General features: G+C 42.0%; 1 protein-coding gene across 2 annotated transcripts in view; it reads right to left on the reverse strand.

The window, feature by feature from the left end:
- The window catches only part of LRRC2 (leucine rich repeat containing 2), a 440,208-nt gene that overhangs the window by 352,789 nt on the left and 65,133 nt on the right, over window positions 1–22,286 (reverse strand). The window contains exon 2 of one of the 2 annotated variants that reach the window (XM_088470066.1): window positions 18,126–18,290. The exons of the other annotated variant lie outside the window; for it this stretch is intronic. The gene's annotated coding sequence lies outside the window, so the exon portion shown is untranslated. The remainder of the gene's footprint in view (window positions 1–18,125; window positions 18,291–22,286) is intronic. 2 annotated transcript variants of the gene reach the window in all.

Consider the following 22,286-nt stretch of genomic DNA (forward strand, 5'->3'; position numbering starts at 1 on the left):
GTCCAAGAATTTGAAAATAAAAAGGTGGTAATAAATCTAATCCCTGCACTGCCTAAAGTGTCTCATTGCCTACTCTGCACCGTGTGGTGTTAGATAGGTGCTGCATGCCAACCTACCACCACACCCGAAGGGACAGAGCAGCTGAGCTCTATGAGGGTGGCCTAGGCCTCCCCGTGACCCCATCCAGGATTACTTCCAAAAGACTGTCTTGTCTCTGTCAAAAGGTGTAGCCTGTGTGCTATGGGTTCATTTCAGCTAGGTTTGTTGCACAGATACCTGTATTTGCTTCCAGAACATTTTCTTTTAAAAATGGTAATCCTGGCCTGGTGCAAGTTATCTTGATTTTTGTCAATTACCATCTTATACTGTATATTTCCCCAGTAAACTAATGGTCAGTAAACTAACTAGTGAAACAGTGAGGGGATGATGGTAGGCAATAGCTACTGTATGCGCTCCATGGTGCAAACCACACCTCCACAGCTCTAGTCATGCCCTCCAATTCACTTGTCACACACCCCCAGTGTAGTTTATATGCCCTGAGGTGGGACACAGCAGGCCCTTCATAAATTTCAGCTCCAGGACCACTTGGTCCTTAATCTGGAACTGTCTATGACTACAAGGACTACAGCTCACACTATACTGTATCAATAAAACTGCAATGAAATCATACACAAAAATAGTAAATTATCAGTCCTTATGCGAGTTGCAGCTGGTTGGTGCACAATAAACATTGGCTAGCATAAGAGTATAAATAAAGCTACACAGTAGCAGAATTGCAGAGCTTGCAGCATTATCTGAAATAAAGGTACAATGTGGATCCTCTCTCACCAAACGGTATGTCACAGGGACAGCTTCCTCATTCATCCCAGCTGCAGCAGGAAAATTGTGTGTTTTATAAACCTCTGCAGTTTATCCCTTCCCTGCAACATGTGTGTTCGTTTCTTTGTTGCACTAACCATCTCTCTCAGATTATGGCATCTCTCTCAGGATCTCTCAGCCTGAAACCACTTTTTATTCTCTGTTACTGTTCTCAAGATGTCACTCACTCTGGAGCTGGTTTTCTATCTACCTTCGCTCTTTATAATATGGTGTCGTCCCTCTCTCACAGTCCCAGTTCCTGTGGCTTTAACTGCTGTATCAGGCAACTGCCACTTCAGGATCAGGGAGCTTGTCCTCAGCCTGCTGACAATTACTGACACTCATCTCTCCATCTGACAAGTTTTTGTACCCCAGAGGATTATGGGGGCTGTAGCTCCCTGCACCTGTTCAGTTCCTGGACAAATGAAAGTGATACCTCACGATTGCTGGGTATCACATCTTCAGAAAGATGGCACCGGCACGGAAGATAGCAAAGACTTTGGCACTGTGCCCCCCATTTCCTAAAATGCATGTTAATAATGGAATGGTAATGAATGTCGGCGGCTCAAATACCGACTGTGGATGCCTGACAGGATGAAGATCCCAACTGAGGCAAGTTGTTATGTTCTGGGTTGTTTGTGGACCCGGGGTGGTAGCAGGAGTGAAGACAGAAGCGGGTTTGAATATAAAACTAGGTTCTTTAATACGTGCTTGAGTAGACATAAAATATGGCAGTAAATAAAAGTCTAGGTATGTATTAATGTGCACTAGAGTTCTGTGGTGGGAGTAATGGGTTAATGTCCAAGTAGAAACAATTAGAACTGTCCAGGTGTGCAGGTAGTGAGACTGGAATAATCAACCAGGTATGCAGGTAGTGATGCAGGAAAATAATAGCCAGGTATTCAGGTAGTGAACTAAGGCAAATGAGTAGGTTGTCAGCAGGCTCAGGCACTCAGGTATGGGCAAGGGTGGTGGAGGAAGCGGGGTAGTCCAGCGGAAGCTAGGAGCTGACAGGCAGACTGGCAGACAGCGAATTTCACAGAAACAGGATAAGCACAGAGAACTCCCTCTCAGCTAGGCTGAGATACACGTTGCACTGGCCAAAAAGGAAGGCACTGAACCTTCTTAAATACCCCATGCTGTGCTGTTACTGGCCGGAGGGAACATGTGACTCACCAGGATTGGCCAGCCGCATCACGTGGCCTGAAGGCAAAATGGCGGTGCCCATGCCAAATAGAACGGAGATGCCACCAAGCCTTACCAGTGCAGAGTGACAACAGGCCCGCACAACAACGCGCACAGCCAAAGCCCCCCGCCAGACCCCAGCTCCGCCACCTGACAGCCCACGCCACAACGACCGCACAGGTAACACCCGCCTAGCTCCATGCTGAAATACCCTGGCCGTGACACAGGTACAGTAAGTACTACTCCCCTCCCCTGTTCTCCCCCCTAACAATAACCTTCCCTTGGGGGTGCCTAACCCTAAAACTCTCAGGGTGGTTCCTAGCCCTAAGTCCCCCTTGGGGGTGCCTAATCCTAACCCCCTCTTCCCACACCCTAAACCTAACTCTCCTGGGGGGTGCCTAACCCTAACCTCCCCCCCAGTGGCACTTAACCCTAACCCCCCTTCCCCTAGCCTAACCCTAACCATCCCTGGAGGTGTGCCTAGCTCTAAGTCCCCCCAGGGGTGCCTAAAGCGAACCCTCTCCACCACAGCTAACAGTAACAGCACCCTAGACTTACTTCGTTCAGTCTGGTGTCCTTCTGTGTTCAGGCATCGGGATTAAGATAGGCGTCAGCTTTTCGATGTCTATCTTAAATTCTCCGTTGGCCATTAGCCGTCGGGATTTTGACCATCGGCATCACGGCCGCTGGTCATTTAACTTTATCCCATTAATGACATCACATTCCATGACCAGAGTAACTGCCCTTTGAAAATGGAGCACACAGCTCACAATCCATGAACGTTATCCATGAGGACACCTGTTTAACAGGAGTAACATGTTGTATGATTACAAAGCTGGAGTCTGAGATGCATATGAGAATGGAGTGTTGCACATCTCCTACTGGCTGTTATTATACCACCAGTCCAGTGACGCGGTTAGTAGAAACAGACAGACAAAGCAATTGCCTACTGCACAAGGGAGCTTCAAACCTCGCTGCAGAAGTGAGTGGCCAGATCTTTGCGGAAAAGGCCCAGAAAAGCACCCTGCATGAGTACTCGCCTACGTTACAGTGAGTTATCCTAGGATTTGATACATGGAGGAGCAGCACCAAGAAAGATTTCTGAGAAAAGGCTGTTAGCCAATACTGACATTTAATAATTTTATGCTAGTCTGTGTTTCTATGCAAAAAAAAAGATCTACTGTGGAACTTACAATAAGGGGTATATTTACTAAAGTGCAGGTTTATAGAAGTGGAGGTGTTGCCCATAGCAACCAATTAGATCCTAGCTATTATCGTCTAGGGTGCTAGATAAATGATAAGTAGAATCTGATTGGTTGCTGTGGGCAACATCTCCACTTCTATAAACCTGCACTTTAGTAATATACCCCTAAATTCACATGAAAAATGGACAGATTTATTGCAATAAAAGAGTTATTTTAAATTGTAACATTTTCACCATTTGCAGACTATATTATTTTACTATGGCTGTATTACAACAGTCTTATTGCTTCCCTGCAGAGGGCAAATTATATTTTAATTGGTGAGATTACCTGAAAAAAAAAAACATTTTATATATTTGAAGTAGTTTTTCTCTTTTTTTCTTTAATTCCCCCTCAACTTATACTCATCTGCTTTTCCCTCTTATTTTCAGTTTTGTTTCAGCACTATTACCATTTATTATTTATTACCAGTTTTTTAAAGGGTAAATAACTGGTAATACAGGGTAATCACTTTTCTCTATTTACAAAGAGGTCCCTCCATTTACGCATAGCACTGCAACCCCATAGCTTGCTATAGGGCTATCATGTGTGATCAATGTATGATATTTATTAAAAGCTATAAACAATTTGTGATCTCAGGATGATGTTATTCATGCTGTTTGTTCGCTCCAGCACTCAAAATCTACTACCCCTGTGCACCTATGTTGCTGATAAATGTGGCTAACGTGCACACAAATTTTTTTTTTCACACTGGGGGTGAAGAGCACCCCTGAAAGAGGCAGCAGCCCTTTGACAGACAGGAGAACAGCACCCCTGTGCAGCTATACCAATGACAGGTGTGGCTAACATGCAGACAAAAAAATTTGTTTATTTATTTTTTGGGCAGCAGCCCTTTGACAGACAGGAGCATAGCACCCCTGCACAGCTACACCAATGACAGGTATTTTTTTTTTAACACTGGGGTGAACCCCTGAAAGAGGCAGCAGCCCCTTGACAGACAGCAGCACAGCACCCTTGCGCACCTACGCTGATGACAAGTGTGGCTAACACACACACAGAAAAAAAGACAGCCCCTCTATAGACACAACAGCCCTTATGGACAGGACAACAGCCAGCCAGCCCCTATGGTCAGCATCTGAAACAGATCCCAGCTCCCTCCCTCTTCACGCTTCACTGCCGGACTAAATAATGGCAACGATCACGGGACCTCTATATAATCCAAAACCTGTGAGAATCCGACAGCGGGATGATGACGTTTTGCCTCGTTTTCAGATCCGAGTCAGGCGGGAAACCCGAGCCGACTCGGATCTGCCTCGGATTCCCATAGTTCGGGCTGGTTCGGTTCTCAGGGAACCAAACCCACTCATCCCCAATTATTATAGCACATTATTGTGTATCATATCATAAGACCTCAAGGGAGCCCAAATTAAAGGGAGACTTAAGCAAGCCATACTGTACACTAGACCAACTTTCATCCAACCATCCAACTAGTTGCTTGGTTGGAATGAAAATCTGGTAATTTATGGGAGCAAAATACAGAAAGTTACTTCAGCGCTCGGAGATCAAATGACTAGAAATTATATATATATATATGTATTAGTAATAATATAATGTTTGGTATGTCAAGCTCAGAGTCAGAATGTTAGTAACTTTAAATAAAAGTCCCGGTGTAAACCACCTGCTTGGGCTGTAGGATGGGCGTTCTTGACGAAAATAAACAATATGACCTGCTTAACCTGGTGGCAAAAACTTTTGGCCGCATATTCTTGCAATAACGCAGTACAATAGTCTAATATTGATGCAGTTGTTATTGATGTTTTATGTCCAAAGTAGACCAATCTTAAGCCCTCTTTACTGGTTTGCTGATGATTCCACAGTTCCTCTCCACCTCAAAAATCACATAGAGACAGAACCAGAGCATCAGGTACTGGAATACACTATTATGCAGTGCATAGGTAAGTGGTGCTAACTTACCCGATCTCTGTCATCTGCCTGCTGGTCCACCAGGTACCTTGCTCCACAGGGTGAGTGGTGTGCGGGTGGTAGGATGTGGAAGGAGATCCAACTAATGTAACAGCATAGCCATTTAATTTAGGGCTAAAATTGCAGATTTTTATTCATGTTCACTAGCCAGTGATACAGGTATGTGTAGGTAACAAGACTGGGAATGGGGATGACGGCACATACAAGGGAACAACGATATAAAATTATATGGGTATGTCCAAAATAAGTCAAATAAATGTCCCAACGCGTTTCATCTCTGTTCGAGACTTTTTCAAGGGTAGGTGGTGCAGTGTGCTTAAAGTTCATCTTTTATACCTTACCGGAGCTTGCATGTCTCTGTAATTCCGTTACTTCCGGGTGTGCGGTGCCTGGTACCACGCCGATTCTGCCACTAGAGTCTGTGTGCTTTTCCTGTTGATCTGCATAGGCGCGCATGCTCAGCGGGCTTCACGGGGACAAAACTTGTAATGTGGGTATAATGGTCTCTCCTCAAACTTGCGCTTCATCCTAATGGCGTTTTCCAATGGCTTGTGATCAGAATCGTCTCCACATTGGGGGCGGCCATTTTGTGTGTGACTTTCTCATTCATATAGCTTCAGGCTTTTTAAAGCATGATACTGTGTGTTTATATCAATGTTAAATACACTCGTCAATGATCCACTAAATGTTCCTTGTGCAGTAACCCAATGGGCTATTGTTGCTGTTATTACTTATATATTTATACCAGCGCTTATTAGAATATTGTGTTGGATTATTAGGATTATAAACACAAAGATTTGCTTATTTTTCATTTTAGTATTTTTGTGGTGTTTCTTAATATTTCTTTAAAAGGGTCATATTATTTAAGAGGTACATTAGCCAGACCTGTATTACATATTATAAATAATTAATCTCTCTCATAAAAAATTGCTGCTATTCATAATCCTACATATGGGTAATATAAATGGTGTTGTTGCTATCCTAATCAATGTTGTTGATCTCTCAGTATATTATATTAACCCACTTTCATCAATATGATGGGGATGTACATGACACAACCCTCTTATATACGAGAACACGTTATTTTAGATCAATAAGTATCCTTGTTATTACAGATGATTACTTATGGGTCTACATTCAGTCCCTCTGGTTGAAGGGACTTCATTTCAAAAATCCAGCGGCTCTCTACTCGATTAATTCTAGTTAAACGGTCCCCACTTGTTGGCTGGTTTGATGACTAAATCTGTGTCATTCTTAAGTTCTTGTAATGCTCTCATCTCTATTTTAGTTAAATTGGGTGTGGTACGTCTTTTTTTAATATTCATCTCATCAATATCTTTCATGACCGCTTTCTCAAAGGTATGTACATAGTGACCCTTGAGGTGGCTGGGATTAAATGTCGACTGGGGTTTTAGACTTGTGTGTTTGTATCTATCATTGTTGGGATTCTGCATTGGATAAACCTGTTTATCAAGGAAATACTTCTTAAGGTTCAGTTTCCTTGTGAAATTCCTAATATCCATATATATGGAAAATGTATCAAGTTTGTTGTCTGGAGCGAATTTTAAACCTTTATTTAGTACCGATATTTGGGGTTGGCTTAATGTTTGTTACTTAGATTGAAAATTCCTATTGGGTGTTCAGTGTCTGTAATGGCTCTGGAACTTTTTTGTTTTTTTTGGCCTCCCCTACAGCCTCTTCTACCGTGTTTAATTTCCTTTTGTGGGATATCAAGATTCGGTTCCTTAATTGCGGTATCTGTGTGCCCAGATCTAAAAAATTGTCCCCCCATTTTTTTGCGGAAGAGAGGTCCTCTTGTACGGCACTTATCAGTGATTCAGACATGTTTATGTTTGGTGGCTGGGATAGAATGTTTCCCCCCAAAGAAATGTCATTGGGGGCTAATGAATCCCTCCAACCTTTTTCAAATGACTGTCTAGCAGTATTAGCGTAATGATCTGTTCCTGGACTTAACTCATTTATCGAGTGAATGGAGAAGTTATTTGCATTATCCTCACTATTGGTTTTGTGTGCAGTCGAGTCATAAACTGCTGATATGTTAAATTCAATTTTTTATATATGGGTGTACCCACTCTCCTTTGACCCTCGGATTGATCACCAAATTCAATGGTAATCTTAGATCTTTTTTTATTTTTATCTTTCTTTATTTTTTTATTTTTATTTCTTAAATGTTTATAGACCAAGTCTAATAATGTTCTCTTTTTGGGGAGACCTTAGATTTGTGTCGGTGTGTCCTTGTGCTTCCAAATCTATCCCTAATTATTTTGGATTTTTTTGTGTTGATCACCGATTCCTCCTCTCTGTCTAGTTTTTGTTTGATCAATTGTTCTAAAGTTTGGTATTCCTGATCTGCCTTGTGAGGTTTTAGGATGTCATCTAATGTTTCAATCTCCCCTCTCAATACCTCTAATTCTGATTCCCTCTCTGTGATGATCAATTTAATTAAACTTATAGAGCAGTCATGTAGCAATTTGTCCCATTTCTCAATGAAAATAGCATTGTCTTTATTATGAGTCGGTCGTTTTTTAATTTTTAACCCTTTTGGTATCAAATTGTGTGAAGTGTACCATTGTAGGGTCTGTTTATCCCACCATAACCGAGTTTCTCTTTCTAATAATTTTTCTAATTTAATAAAGGTTCACTGGATCTAGTGATTTTTCACTATCTAGTTGTGTGAAAACTGCATTGGACCTATCCAATCTAGATGTTCTTGAATCTAGTAGGCCCATGTATAGAGGAGTGAGAGTCCTTTGAGCTGCAAACCTATGGGGTAATTCAAAACAAATGTTTTTTTGTAGTAGGTCTGCACTTCAAAAAAGGTCTATGATGGTCTCTAGCTGCTAAAGTGTACGAGGTACCCTAGCCTCATGAAAATGGTACTAAAATACAGAAAGTTACTTCAGCGCTCGGAGATCAAATGACTAGAAATTTGATATATATATATGTATTAGTAATAATATGTTTGGTATGTCAAGCTCAGAGTCAGAATGTTAGTAACTTTAAATAAAAGTCCCGGTGTAAACCACCTGCTTGTGCTGTAGGATGGGCATTCTTGATGAAAATAAACAATATGACCTGCTTAACATGGTGGCAAAAACTTTTGGCAGTACGTTCTTGCAATAACGCAGTACAATAGTCTAATATTGATGCAGTTGTTATTGATGTATTATGTCCAAAGTAGACCAATCTTAAGCCCTCTTTACTGGTTTGCTGATGATTCCACAGTTCCTCTCCACCTCAAAAATCACATAGAGACAGAACCGGAGCATCAGGTACTGGAATACACTATTATGCAGTGCATAAGTAAGTGGTGCTAACTTACCTGATCTCTGTCGTCTGCCTGCTGGTCCACCAGGCACCTTGCTCCACAGGGTGAGTGGTGTGCGGGTGGTAGTATGTGAAGGAGATCCAACTAATGTAACAGCATAGCCATTTAATTTAGGGTTAAAATTGCAGATGTCCAAAATAAGTCAAATAAATGTTCCAACGCGTTTCATCTCTGTTCAAGACTTTCTCAAGGGTAGGTGGTGCAGTGTGCTTAAAGTTCGTCTTTTATACCTTACCGGAGAAATATTAAGAAACACCACAAAAATACTAAAATGAAAAATAAGCAAATCTTTGTGTTTATAATCCTAATAATCCAACACAATATTCTAATAAGCGCTGGTATAAATATATAAGTAATAACAGCAACAATAGCCCATTGGGTTACTGCACAAGGAACATTTAGTGGAGCATTGATGAGTGTATTTAACATTGATATAAACACACAGTATCATGCTTTAAAAAGCCTGAAGCCATACGAATGAGAAAGTCACACACAAAATGGCCGCCCCCAATGTGGAGACTATTCTGATCACAAGCCATTGGAAAACGTCATTAGGATGAAGCGCAAGTTTGGGGAGAGACCAATATACCCACATCACAAGTTTTGTCCCCGTGAAGCCCGCTGAGCATGCGCGCCTATGCAGATCAACAGGAAAAGCACACAGACTCTAGCGGCAGAATTGGCGCGGCACCAGGCACCGCACACCCGGAAGTAATGAAATTACAGAGACATGCAAGCTCCGGTAAGGTATAAAAGATGAACTTTAAGCACACTGCACCACCTACCCTTGAAAAAGTCTCGAACATAGATGAAACGCATTGGTACATTTATTTGACTTATTTTGGACATACCCTTATAATTTTATATCGTTGTTCCCTTGTATGTGCCGTCAACCCCATTCTCAGTCTTGTTACCTACACATACCTGTATCACTGGCTAGTGAACAGGAATAAAAATCTGCAAATTTTAGCCCTAAATTAAATGGCTATACTGTTACATTAGTTGGATCTCCTTCCACATACTACCACCCGCACACCACTCACCCTGTGAAGCAAGGTACCTGGTGGACCAGCAGGCAGACGACAGAGATCGGGTAAGTTAGCACCGCTTACCTATGCACTGCATAATAGAGTATTCCAGTACCTGATGCTCCGGTTATGTCTCTATGTGATTTTTGAGGTGGAGAGGAACTGTGGAATCATCAGCAAACCAGTAAAGAGGGCTTAAGATTGGTCTACTTTGGACATAATACATTAATAACAACTGCATCAATATTAGACTATTGTACTGCGTTATTGCAAGAACATGCTGCCAAAAGTTTTTGCCACCAGGTTAAGCAGGTCATATTGTTTATTTTCGTCAAGAATGCCCATCCTACAGCACAAGCAGGTGGTTTACACTGGGACTTTTATTTAAAGTTACTAACATTCTGACTCTGAGCTTGACATACAAAACATTATATTATTACTAATACATATATATATATAATTTCTAGTCATTTGATCTCCGAGCACTGAAGTAACTTTCTGTATTTTAGTACCATTTTCATGAGGCTAGGGTACCTCGTACACTTTAGCCGCTAGAGACCATCATAGACCTTTTTTGAAGCGCAGACATACTACAAAAAACAATTTATGGGAGCAAATGACAATCACAAATTGGTTAAATCTGCTAATACATTACCAGATTTACATTCCAACTAACCAACTAGTTGGATGGTTGGATGAAAGTTGGTCTAGTGTATGGCCAGCTTTAGACTACGATGAGAAAGAAGGCTTTATAAAGTCATAACATTTTAAGCCATAAGTCACTGAGGGCCTGATGCTAAATGTCATAAGCATCAGCTAAGTTTTGAGAGCGAAATATGCACTTGCTATGATGTTTGCTTTAAATTATAATAATAATTGGTACAGCTGGAGTTTATTCAGCAAAATGAACACACTAGCATATACCATACTTGCCTACTTTTGAAAAAACCTTTCAAAGAGATTGTAGAAGAAGCACCTTTGAGCGCAGCGGTAAAGAAGGCGTGTACTGCTACATCTGAGAGGCGTGCCATAAAATTGCCTTACTTACAAATGTAAATGAGCCCAAAAAGCAACTACTTGTTGATGAAAACACACCGATACTTTTCAGAAAATGCATGTAGCCATAGGGATTACTGTACCATATAACCAATGCAGGGAAATTATACTAATGATCCCATTTGCATGTATTTATCTCTGTTTTATTTTTATTATAACAGCTTCATAATGGGGTAAAGCAATCAGGGAGATTACTAGACGCTTCAGGAAGTCAGGGAGACTTTTGCAGAGAGAGTTGGCAAGTATGGCATATACACTCAAGGGTACCTAGGGGGTTTCCTGTTGTCCATAAACACCCCATATTTGAATCACAATCTCTTAATAGCGCCAGCCTAACTACTGCCATACAGGAGGTAACACAAGCCACACAGGTAACCTGAACAGTGCAGCACCCACCTGCAGCTCTGCCCAGTCAGGACACATTACTTTTGCTGTAGTAATCCTCTTAACATGTTTCCCTGTCACTGCATCTACCAGTGACTTGAGTACCCGAAACCAAAGTATGCACTAGCACTTGTTGCTTAATATTCAGTCTTGAGCATCCTGATTGTTACAATGTAACAGTGAGCAACAGATGCTTCTCTTCATTCAGCTGATGACAGGAAGCCAGACCAGAAGAGGACCGAATAGACTACCTCAGGAGATATTTTTATAAAAACCTCATTCAATAAAAATGCTTTATTTGTAGAATAAAAACATATTTGTAATTATTTGAATCTGTTACTGCTATCCTGACATGGTGACACCAGAACAAGTGCAGTGTCGTGATGGTACATCGTGCAAGTACTTTCGGAGTACTTTTAAATACAGTAGTAAGCCCCATGAAAGCATTAGAACCCCTACCCCCTCTGGAAATTCTGCATTTGCCCCTGTCCAACTAAATCCTATAATAGAGATGTCGGCAACAAAGGAAGTGCTGTCAGCTGCAGAGGTCAATGCACAATCACCCAATCACTGTCGTTATCATCATCAGTGTAAATTTGCACAAGCATTGAGACATCCACCAATGAAAGGCCTCCTGACAAGTAAATATGTGTCTCCTTGCAGGTCTGACTCAGTCACTATTACATGAAGAGGCCCTTACTGCCCTTCTGATTGTCCACCCCTTCCCTTCTGTGTGTTCTGGCTCTCCAATCTGTGTATGAAGTGAATTTGGGATGCTGTAATGTTGTAATATAATACCACTAATTTATTGATATGACTTATTGGTGTAGAACCTGGGTGATTACAATAGGTACCAACGGAATGTAAAATGGAGGTTATTGCACACAGTGGGTCCATAACCAGGCATGTAGGTTATAACAGCGGTGGCTATACCAGCGGTAATGCAAGTAATATACAGTGATAATCAGTCTCATCTTTGAGGAGCTAAGTACTGCACAGCCATGCAGCACCGGGACACTCAACATAGTAACGTACGCAGGGTCGCACATGCACCGTGAGTTCATCCCCCCGGAGTCACAGAAGGAGACAGTGCAGGAAAGCAATCCTCTCCAACATAATTAACATCTGATGTAATAAAGTCCTACTAAGTCATCAAATCTTTGCTATCTATTTGCAGGTGTAACACACAGCATCTTATCAAGCCAGTGCATAATGAAATAATAAATATATCATCATCCGCATATGAACTATGATCTAAACACTGTGTAGGGACCACCAGTAGTGCTGTATTATTAAAGATATCAATGGGTCTATAAATTACAGTGATTAACAGATGTTCATGAATGAAGCACGCAGCCTCCTAATAAGCAAGCATTGGCTACAATGATTTAAACACTGTATGTTATTTACATAACAAATTAACATCTGATATTTAAGTGGGTGCAATTTAGTAGTACTGTTGCAATAAACCTGTTCTTTATGAATTTCAGAAATACACGGGAATTCTTTATATGACATAGTAAAGGAGTTTAACTATACATTGATTCACAAGATAGAACCACAAGCTTGTTAGCTGCTCACATCAAACATTGCGTCTATCTAGCTATTTCGTGGACATATCCAACTATAGTTTCAGTGGCACACGCAGGGGGGGTTTCTGAGTACCTAGCCCCTGATGGGCCAAATTCCTTTTTCCAGAGATGGGGACAGTTTTGTCTCTGCCTCAGAATAAACCACGACTGCATTCACAGAGCACCTACTACAGGGAGTTATGATCAACATGTGTATACTGTATGTATGTGTAGATATGCTATATGTGTGTATGTATGTATGAATTTATGTGTGTGTGTGAATTTTGCATTTACTACTGAGTTGAGTTACCCCAGTGACTGCTAGGAATGAAGTAAACAAATATTTGCATGCATTGTGTATACACAATTACTTGTATTAGGACGTAGAGAACCTCTGTAGGGGAAAATTGTCACTATAGATGACTAATAAATATGAATTTGCAGAAACAGGGATAGTACACCTAATATATGAGCTACTAATTAATTGTCTGTAATACACTATTTATTTAAGATGTTCAAACTGTACAGCTTACAGTAATTGAAATGACATTATTGGGTGAGTGGAAAGAATGTAAAATATTGTATTCAATGCTGAATACTTAATCAGACGTTGAAAATTATGTACACAACAAATGACAAATCTGTTTCTACACTAAAGACTTTATTTACAAAGTGGCAGCGTTTTTATTCCAGACGCTTCTCAGCAGGATGGAGCTTTAAATATAAAGCGGCACTAACATTTAGGGTAAAGCCCTGTGTGCTTCACACCGAATGTTAGTGCCGATTTGAGTAAAGTCCTCTCTCTGTGGTATTGTCATCATTTTATATGCCTAGCATACGTATGAACTCAAATTTGCAAGGTCATATATAAGATATCGTACATGACAGATGTATCATCATAACATGATTCTTCCCTGACTTACTATAAGATGAATAGTGTATACAGTATTCCATCATTATAACAAAAATGGGAAGGAATCAATAAGGAATCAATAAGAGAATTTCTCTCACAAATACTAATTATTTACATTCTGGCATATCAGTAAAACTCTCCATCGCATGAAGTAGATCTGTCATTGGCACAATGCTTACCCGAGCTGCGCAACTTTAACAGTATGGGGCAATGTTTTTAATATATCCCATAATAATAAGCATTTTGGCTAATACATTATAATTTTAAAGGAGATAGCCTGTTAACTGATTATATTAAGCAAATGGCATCTAATGTTTTTAACCATTCATTTGTATAAGTTTATATTTTGCCTATTGAATCTTTATTATAATAAAATAAATAAAGTTAGATGATTTAATCCCATAACCAGGACAACTTTCAGCAATCTTTGTTCTCTGTTCTCTCCATGCTTTGTATTTTAAGATAGAATTTTCAATAACATTATTGGAGAGAGAAAATCACTATCCCTCTCCATTCCTGGTGGTGAGGAGTGACCCCTTCTGTGATAATGTTTCTTACTTAGAATGCTTATGGGTCTATAACTTCCTCATTCCCAAGCAATCTTGTTCTCTCTTTACAGACTGGGACCACATCTGGTTCCCAATAATCTCTCGGCATTGTCCAGTTATGTGGGAAGAAAAATTGGTAATTACATACTTTTGTATTTGTCACTGTGGGGATTCCATTTGGCTCATAAATATTTCCGTAATTGGATACAACTATTACCGAGAGAATATAGACTTCTTTTTGCGCCTTTATCTAGGGCTGAGGCATGCCATAACTACAATCCTTTATCTCTTTAGTTCCAAAAATGTGAGATTATACCAATTCTGCATACAGTACACAGTGTAGCATTCACTGTTTTACAGTAGTAAGTGACACAGTACAGTATGTCTAACTCAGACTCAAACCGATGATTGCAATGAGCAAACATCCCTAATAAATTGCCCAAATCAATGAAATAACTTTGGATCACTAAAAATTAAACTACTATTAAACTTCATCATTTTGCTCATCTCTAATAATGATAGTCCAAATAATAGTGGAGAGCTGTCATATGTGTGCACATTTTTGAACAGACACCTTACATATCCACATTGTTTGTAAATAAATACAGTGTCTCACTCAACCTATTTGATTGCAAGCATTGTGCCAAGCAATAATAATAGTTTAATCCGATCAATTTGCACATAATAATATATCTGGAAAACTTGAATAGCAAACTGAAACATTTTGGAGAATAAAATACCAAAAAGGTGATATTTTTAGCAGCTAGTCATAGTGTCACAAGCTTTCAAGGCACTAAGATACATATCTTCTCACATATATTAAACAGCAATTAAATGTATCAACTTGAAATTAATTTTGTCATTTTTATTAAAGTGTTGTAATTTTATTACTATTAGCACCCCTTACTGTATCCTAACACAATAACCCTACATTGGCACTGTTTAGATTTAAGGAAGCCTGAGCTGTACAGCCATGGCTAAAAGTTTTGAGAATGACACAAAGCCTGCTGCTTCAGTTTTTATGATGGCAATTTGCATATACTCCAGAATGTCATGAAGAGTTCGTCTTTGCCATGACAATGAACTTAGGGCCGGATTCAGAGCCGCTCGTAAGCGGCCGCTCGTTCGCTCTGAGCGATGTTCGCGCAACTGCGCATGCGTATGGGCCGTAATGCGCATGCACAAAACAGTCATTGCGGTCGGAAATCGTGTGCTCGCAAAACAGCGAGGGGCTGCTAATTTGATTGACAGAATGTACCGTTTGTGGGTGGTAACAGGGGAATGTGCTTGAAAACGGGGGAGTGGATATCCGAATGCAGGCGTGCCAAACGGTCAAAAGGGCATTTAATGGGAGTGCATAATTAGTAAAGAAGCGTCATCGACCATGTCACTTGGTTGTCTTTTAGCCTGAACTGCTCACAATGATAGCGGTAACAAAAACCTACCACAAGCACAGCAAGCAGTTCAGGTGCCTTTCGATGTACCCGATTTATCTAATAAATACCGGAGATGACATGTTCCGAATGGCAAAGGGGCGTCTTTACAAAATAGCGAGTGCATTTTTCATTTGCTCGCTCAGACATAGAGGCGTCAACAAACCACAATGAGCGAGCGCTCAATTTAAATAGCCAGCCCTTCTTTTGGAACGACCGTCCGCAAATAGCGTCCGGCTCTCAATCAGGCCCTTAATCCCAAAAACAACATTTCCACTGCATTTCAGCCCTGCCACAAAAGGACCAGCTGACATCATGTCAGTGATTCTCTCGTTAACACAGGTGACAGTGTTGACGAGGACAAGGCTGGAGATCACTCTGTCATGCTGATTGAGTTAGAATAACAGACTGAAAGCTTTAAAAGGAGGGTGGAGCTTGAAATCATTGCTCTACCTTTGTTAACCATGGTTACCAGCAAGGAAACTGGTGCAGTCATCATTGCTTTGCACAAAAAGGGCTTCACAGGCAAGGATATTACTGCTAGTAAGATTGCACCTAAATCAACTATTTAACGGATCTTCAAGAACTTCAAGGAGAGAGGTTCAATAGTTGTGAAGCGGGCTTCAGGGCGCCCCCTTAACATCCAGCAGGCAACAGGACCGTCTCCCAAAGTTGATTCAGCTGCAGAATTGGGGCACCACCAGTGCAGAGCTTGCTCAGGAATGGAAGCATGCAGATGTGAGTGCATCTTCATGCACAGTGAGGTGAATACTTTTGGAAGATGGCCTAGTGTCAAGAAGGGCAGCAAAGAAGCCACTTCTTTCCAGGAAAAACATCAGGGACAGACAGATATTCTGCAAAAGGTACAGGTATTGGACTGCTGAGGACTGGGGCAAAGTTATTTTCTCTGATGAATCCCCTTTCAGATTGTTTGGGGCATCTGGAAAAATGCTTGTCCAGAGCAGGAAAGGTGAGTGCTACCATCAGTCCTGTGTCATGTCAACAGTAAAGCATCCTGAGACCATTCATGTGTGGGGCTGCTTCTCAGCCAAGTGAGTGGGCTCACTCACAATTTTTCCTAAGAACACAGCCATGAATAAAGAATGGTACCAAAACATCCTCCAAGAGCAACTTCTCTCAACCATGCAAGAACAGTTTGTTGACGAGCAATGCCTTTTCCAGCATGATGGAGCACCTTGACATAAGGCAAAAGTGATAACTAAGTGGCTCAGGGATCAAAACATCGAAATTTTAGGTCCATGGCCAGGAAACTCCACAGACCTTAATCCCATTGAGAACTTGTGGTCAATCCTCAAGAGGTGGGTTGACAAAAACTCACAAATTCTGACAAACTCCAAGCATTGATTAGGTAAGAATGGGCGGCCATCAGTCAGTGTGCGGCCCAGAAGTTGATTGATAGCATGCCAGGGCAAATTGCAGATATCTTGAAAAAGAAGGGTCAACACTGCAAATGTTGACTCTTTGCATAAACGTAATGTAATTGTCAAGAATAGCCTTTGACACTTATGAAATGCTTGGAATTTTATTTCAGTATACTATAGTAACATCTGAAGGTCTAAAAACACTGAAGCAGCAAACTTTGTGAAAACCAATACTTGTGTCATTCTCAAAACTTTTGACCATGGCATTAGATTGAATTGTGAGAGTACTTCTGCTGATACACGTTCAGGCAACCTGATCACTTCCACAAAGACAAAATCAACATTCTGTAGAGTTCCTGCTAAAGGAGCCATTCTCTGAGGTTGTCTGAAACTCGCTTGATGTTATTATATGTTTATTTCTAATGTTCCAAAATTATGCATTGAGAGGCTTGTGATTGACACCCCTGTATAGATATGTCCTCATACATCGTTGCTTATGTCACGGCAAATAGCCCCTCATAGCGCACCAGATTCTGAGCGTCATGGCTGCGCCGAACGTCTTTCTCATCCAAAAGGTGCATCTTATTCAGTTCAATAAAACAGCTGGTAGCAACAAAACTACATTGCTAGATTGCATTGATTTATTTGATGTGCAACATTTGTATATCTGTGTGCGACGGTGTATGAATCTGTGTACAAAGTGATTTTCCTCATGACAAGTTCCATTGTGCTTCATCTGTGACTTTGTATGTATGTGAAAATAGTTCCTTTGCGATTAAAGTTGCAGCCCAGCATCGGTAGTATACTTTGAGTGGTGTTTCTCTGCATCTGCAATATCAATAAGATGCAAAATTTAAATAGAAAGATGGTTCTCCTCTTGGAGCATCTTAGTTGCTCCAGGCCTCTCATGCTGTGTGGCATATAGATGCTAGGGGGTTAATTTGTTACAATTCAATTTTAATTGATTTTGATCATTTTGAAATCGCTCACAATTGATCAACATCGTTGATGTGTTTCTGGGACAAAAATCACGCATTTACTAATACTTAAAAATACCAAATCAAACATTGTCTATTAGTAAATATGTGATTTACCCCCTGAAACACAACATTGATGTTGATCGATTTTGATTGATTTTAGTAAATAATAGCCTGATTCCAAGATTTACGCTAATGCAACTGCAATATCTTACGGATCGCGGCTGCTAAAATATGTTAATGCCTCCAAGCTTACCCGAGCATAGGGACGCCCACTGCTGCCTTCTCATATCCATCCAACGACATGCAACAGAGTAAACATCGGTATCATTGATGCCCATCGGACAGTCTCGCAGCTTGTAAGTAAAATATGACTTGCCGCCAACACAGCAGCTCTCCTGATACACTGAGAGCTCTCATGCTGCAAAGGAGAACGCAATGGCTAATTTATGTACACCCATAATACAGCAATTAAATGGACAGACACACCTGTGATTTTCTAACCATCCCCCGTTACCTCCCCCAAACGCTGACTACCCGTTACTCACTTTGCGAGTGAATCCTCAGTATGAGCGTAATCACAATATAATTGCTGTGCATGTGCAGTGTGGCTTTCATGCAGGCGCAATGGCAAACAAGCACTCAATCTGGGTAAATATCAACCTTGCATAAATTTCTAAATCAGGCTCTATACCCAATGGCGTATGAGGACACATACGTACTGCATATATCACAAAGTCACAAAACACATGATGATTAGTACAGACTACTGTATTTTGAAATAATATATTTCAGAATAAAGTCTAAGGCCCTGATTCAGAGCCGTTCGTTAAAGGCAGTACGCTCGTTGCGTTCCGATGTTGAGTAACCGCGCATGCGTCGGTGTTACACTGCGCATGTGCGTACGGCAGATTGCGAGTTTTTTTGGTCTCATTCGTCAAATAGCGTACAGGAAGTGACATGTCAAATGTGATTGACAGAACAGGCCGTTATTGGGCGTTGACGGGGGTGGAGATGGAAAAACGCAGGCGTGGCGAGGCGTTTTTTGGGCATACATACATTAACAAATGCGAACGTCAAATGTGTTCGAACCAACTCATACGTCACTGGATGATCCTCTTTCCCTTCAAAATGCTCGCACAGCTTAGGGGCTGGATAACTCGACCACAGTGGCAATGGCCTTCTCCTCCGTCCCGGCACTCCTCGATGTTGTTTCGATTAATCACGGCTTGTCAGAAACTCAATTAGTGTTGGATTGAAAAACGGCTTGGTCTGTGTTTTGAAAGCAGGTTTTTTGGATAGCACAAAACCGAACGCAGGTGGCAATCATAGCTGCTAATGGCTGGATTACACAATCAATTAGCGTACATTTGTGGGGGTGTATTTTGGCCGCAATGTGTTTGTTTTTGGACTATTGTAACAATAATGTCATCATGTTTAGGTTTGGTCCCTCATTTTGTGTTTGCAAGGTGTTTATTCCTCCTTAGGTAATGTTTTAAACGTTCCTTAACGAGCAGTTTTTTTTTAAATGTGTAATTATTATTTTTGAACGTTGTTGGCTTGTGGGCCTGGATTAAAAGTAACCCATTTTTGCATACATTTTAGAATACAAAGTCGTACATGTGTGGTAAATTTATTGGTATCCCCCCACCAAAAAAAACCACATATTGAACTCCAACATTTTTGCCAGTGTTCCACAATATTTATTAATTGTGCAAACAATAATTTTTGGGTAAACGTAAATGCAAAAATTAAAAACAATTCACAAGAAAGGAGAGGGAAGTTTTGTCCAGAAAGGAATATGAGGCAAGCACAGAAGGAGTGTGGGAAAAGTAGCCAATGGTGTCACCGTTTTTTCGCCCGTTTGGCTGGGGGAGGGTGGGCGCCAGACCGGGTCCGGGATGTCATCGGGCTGGCCTGTCCAGAGGCAGATGTTGTGGCCTCTGGACTAGGCACAGGGCTAGGCACATTTGGAGGATTGGCTGATGTTGTGCCAGAGGTGGAGGATCCTGATGTTCCGGCAGGAACGGAGGTCGGCTCCACCATGTGCTGGCAAACGAGCTGCTCCAGGGCAGTGGCGATGCGGATGTTGGCCCTGGTATTTTCCGCCAGGGCCTGACCAATGGTCACGTTGGCCGCAGCATTTTGCTCCAGGGCCTCAGCCACCCGTACCAGACTGGCGTCCATCCTCTGCAGAATCTCCGTATGGAAATCCGATTTAAAATTGAGTTCTGTGAGGAGGGACACTGCCTGCAAGGGGGATTGCCCAGGACTGGCTTCTGCAGGGTCCTCAGCCGGATGTACTGGTTCCTCCACTGCAGAGCCAGCAGAAATTCTGCGGCCAAGGCTCCCCTCTGGAGCAGACTCATCCGCCTGTGTCTCTGTTGGAAAAATGAGAAAAGACTCACATTAGAATCTACATATTGGCACAATAACATTTCACAGTTGGTAACATCACAACATTTACCTGGGACAACATGAGGAGCCGCAAAGTCTGGCATGTCCGTATCCATGTTGGACACGCCAAACACCTCCACAGGCTGCACACACCCCTGTGCCAGCTCTTCTAAATCAGTAAACTCCAATGACACAGGGGTGGGACCTCCACCTGTCCCCCTTGCATGCCTAGCCCTGTCGGCCATTTTTTGTTTCAGGCGATATTTGAAGTCTTGCCATCTGTGGGTTAAATTGGAAACATTACTTTTAATTTGCTGTGTTTTTTAGTTTTATGGTGGTCAAGTGTTTACTTACTGCCGTTTGACATCCCGGGGCTAGACGGACATAATCACCCACCCTATTGACATCCACGGCCAGGGCTGCCATCAGAAATTGTGGGGCCCGGGACTGAAAGAATAGGCAGGGCCCCCCTCCTCTCCATTATTGAATGCAGTCTGTGCGCCCTTCCTTTTTATTTGTATTACCTCACCCCCCCCTAATTGAATGTAGTCTGTGTACAGGCCCTGCATTTTCATCACCTCACCCACCACCCCTCGTTAGTGAATATATTCTGCGCGTGGCAGGCCCTGCATCTTTATTTTTATTACCTCACCTCCCCCATTAGTGAATTTAGTGAGCTAGTGATCGCAGCAGGCCCTGCATTTTTATCACCTCTCCCCCTCCTGCCACCCTGGTAGTGAAGTCTGTGAGCGGTAGACATCTCTACCCCTCCGCCCCCGGGTAGTGACATGTGTGCGCGGCAGGCCCGGCATTTTTATCACCTCACTCTCCCCCATCCCCCTGCTGCCCAGACATTCCCCCACTTACCTTATGGATCCGGCAGCGGCTACTTCCTCCACGGTCCACCAGCACTGCAGACGCACTCCTCTTCTTCCGCAGCTCTCCCTACACTGGCGCGCCATTACGTCGCGAGCGCTGACGCCAAAACAAGCTTGCGGACCGGCAGCCAATCAGGAGCAGCCGCTACAGCCGCTCCTGATTGGCTGCCGTTCTGCAACCTCAAGTTGGCTTGCGGCCTCCCTGCTCCTATCTTTCTCCCTGCATCATTTGCTGCTGCAGCGGCGCTGCTACCCGGGCCCCCCTCCGTCTACCCTCCCTCCAGGCCCGGGACTCGAGGCCCGGCGGTCCCCCCCTGATGGCGGCCCTGTCCACGGCTACCTCTTCCCACATTCTCCACTTCTGGCTTGCACTCATATTCCTGTCTGCCTGTGGCAGGATGTCCACACATTTCTGAATCAAAACCTCCATCTCCTTTCTTGTGAATTGTGGCTGCCTTTTCATTTTGGCAGCTTTGCCCGGAATACTGGGCCCAGCAGCCTCTTCCATGTCATCCTCCTCACCTATTTGGTGAAATTTGCAGATTTCTCAACTTCACAACGTGCACAATATTATGTTTATAATTAATCATTGAGTCAAAATGCATGAAATACTTACCGCCTGACTGTTGTCCATTGTTTCCCTGGTCTGTAGCCATGTGTGATGTTCAAACTACAAATACACCAGAATTGTGTTTTTGTCTCGTGACGTATTTATACCTGCATCCTTATTTTGCGGCCGCATCATTGATTGTGCGTTCCTCTGATCCTTCCTTAATTTGTGCGGGAAACGAAACACTATTTATGGCTTGGGGCGTCTCGACTCGAGGTGGCGTTTATTGAATGTTGGAGGTTACGTTGGTTGGAGTTGATTGTTGGCTGGTGTCGGAGATTGCATTTCTTGTGGGTTTTTTTATTTTTTGGTTGTTTCTTTGTTTTCCGTTAGTTTTTGTTCCATTTTTATTTTTTTGGTTGTTTCCAGATTTGGTAAGTTTGTGGAAGTCTAACTTTGGGTCAATTTGTCTCTCATTCTGGTGTCGATTTTTCTAATAAGTTTTTCCCGTCATTTCATCTCTCTTAGGTTTTATTTTGGCTCTGCCCCAAAGACATTTTGGTCCGGTTTCTTATATATTATCTCTTGGTAA

Source organism: Taudactylus pleione, unplaced genomic scaffold (genome assembly GCF_031769625.1).
Source record: "Taudactylus pleione unplaced genomic scaffold, aTauple2 ptg000095l, whole genome shotgun sequence".
Lineage (NCBI taxonomy): Eukaryota > Metazoa > Chordata > Amphibia > Anura > Myobatrachidae > Taudactylus > Taudactylus pleione.